Genomic DNA, 2,342 nt, shown 5'->3' on the forward strand with positions numbered 1-2,342 from the left:
TGAGTACTTACCACAAATATATTATTTCAAATTTTTCAATTTAGGATTTGGGAAAATATGGGCAGAAACACCATGAGGAACCTGTTTGAAATGAGAAAGCAGATAAGGAAAAGGGGTGCCAGAAGATACATTTTTCCTTCTTTTTCCTGCCTACTGCAGATTTAGAGAAAAATACATTCTTGAAAACGTCTCACTTAAAAAAAAAAAAGTCATTACTATGAGTTCAGCAGTTTCCCTAAAAAGTTTGTTGTTTAACATGAGAAATGGTAGCCCTTGGAGTGTTTCAAATGCTAAATGTTGCCATAGAAACACAGCTTCAGACATTGGATAGAATGAACCATACGCCACTTTTTTTTTTTTTTTTTTCTGATAAGGATTTTCTTAAGAAAATATCTTGGAAAAACTAGACTATGAAATAGGTTGAAAGATACATTATGAAGCTCTTTGTTGGGTTATGATTGCAGAGCCTGGACCTTGTTTAACCCACGAACACATTTCTTCATGTGTTAAAAGGTACTCGTGCACTGCCCTGAGGGTAACTACTGTCGGGAAAAATACAACTACTGAGAACAGAGCTATTCTCCCTACTGCCCAAAACAAGCTGGGAGTTCAAAGACCCATCAAATATAGCCTTGAAGCAGCCAGAGGCTAATGCATTTTCTTATTAGGATATATTATAGTATAATATATTATCAATGTAAGTATTTTGAGAGATCTAAAGGCAGAAAATTTTAGTTATGGAAGTAGAAGGTTTGAGACTCCTTTTGGTCTTTGTGGCAAAAAAAATTTCTAATGTTTTTACGATGTCACATTATTTCCGTCGCTTATAAATAGTATGCATATATAGCATATAAAATTTGAGAAATGAGAAGAGTGTAAAGATCCCAAGTGATTTTAACACTCATATATAATGATTTTTAAACTTCTGTATATTTTTACATAGATGAAATAGAAAATGTATCATTTTATAGCTGTATTTTTATATATAATATTGAGATTTTTCATTGAAAATAAAACTTCACCTTGCCATATGATGCCTGATAGTCTGTAATAAGAATAGTAGAATTCAAGAATATCAAATGCCAAATGATGAATGCCTTTGTCCTTTTCTGAATTTATTTGCCTGCCCTCCATTAAAGATGGAGATCCTGAGAAGAGGCAGTGGCCAAGAGGATTTTTGAGTTTATATGAAGGAAAAGTTGAATTGTAACAACCTTACGTTTCTTAACCTTGCTTTCAAAATCTTGGTTTGTTTAGCTTAATATCATATATGTCATTTTTTTTTAACAGTCCAGATTTCTTGAAAACATGGACTGCTTCGTGAATTTGTGTGTCATTCTTGTGCAGGGGCTATGCTAAGTGTCTCTGTATCATTCCAATTTTAGTATATGTGCTGCTGAAGCAAGCACTCATACTTGTCAAATTTATCAATCCATGTATTTTCCATCAAATCCATTAAAAATAGTCATAGGAACATAAAGATACAAATGAAGTTTAAAATAAAAATTTTAATAATTTAGTGAAATCATTTACTTCTTGGTGTTTTTGTTTTCTTGGAATTTATTATTTAATATACGGTTTACTCCAAACTGAAGTTAATTTCTTATTAATTCAGGTCACTAAAGTGAGATTAAGTGAGTTATTACCTTAGGCCAATTATAGTTCTTTGGCAACCTTAAGAGTTAATATAGCTTTCAAGTTTGTCTACTTGACAACTGGGAAAGAGCTCTCGGCCTGAGACTATCTGGCTTACTAATGGAGAATCATAGAATTTTTAAAGCTCAATTATACATGGGGAAGCAGCACTTTAACTAAATCCTGATGATCTTAAGGATGCAATCAGACAAGTCTCATGGTCCATATTAATCTTGTTATAGTTAAATGAAGATAACCTTCCTTCATAGCTATGTTGTTCTTGTTTCATTTAATAATGAAAATTTAAGGCAGGAAACACTGACCAAACAATCCAGTTAAGAATAGCAAATTGTAACACAGTCTAATCATCTCAGTTTCTGCATATTAACTTTAATATATATGTGTACACATGGCTGCCATTTTTCCAAAGTCATATTTGAAAACTCACAGAATATGTGTACGTGCCTCAATTTGAGGCTGTTTGTATATGTTGTGAATATTCTTAATATAGACATTAGCTGTAGCTATTTAAAACTGTGTATATAATTATATTATTTCATTTACTCTTTGTATGAAAGCTGTTATCCCCATTTTAAAGGTGAGAAATATTTATTTTACAGAAAGCTAAGTAAATTGCCCAAGGTCATATACCTAGCATATTCCTTTAAAAATTATTTTGTATAAATAAATGCTTATGTGTGAAGTTA

General features: G+C 31.6%; 1 non-coding gene across 1 annotated transcript; it reads right to left on the reverse strand.

Annotated features, from left to right (window-relative positions):
• Window positions 1–1,302: 1,302 nt before the first annotated feature.
• On the reverse strand, window positions 1,303–1,409 carry LOC130842848 (U6 spliceosomal RNA). The gene has a single exon (XR_009050620.1). It is a non-coding gene; the product is annotated as a U6 spliceosomal RNA (small nuclear RNA).
• Between the last annotated feature and the right edge of the window lie 933 nt (window positions 1,410–2,342).

The sequence above is a fragment of the Hippopotamus amphibius genome, chromosome X (assembly GCF_030028045.1).
Source record: "Hippopotamus amphibius kiboko isolate mHipAmp2 chromosome X, mHipAmp2.hap2, whole genome shotgun sequence".
Lineage (NCBI taxonomy): Eukaryota > Metazoa > Chordata > Mammalia > Artiodactyla > Hippopotamidae > Hippopotamus > Hippopotamus amphibius.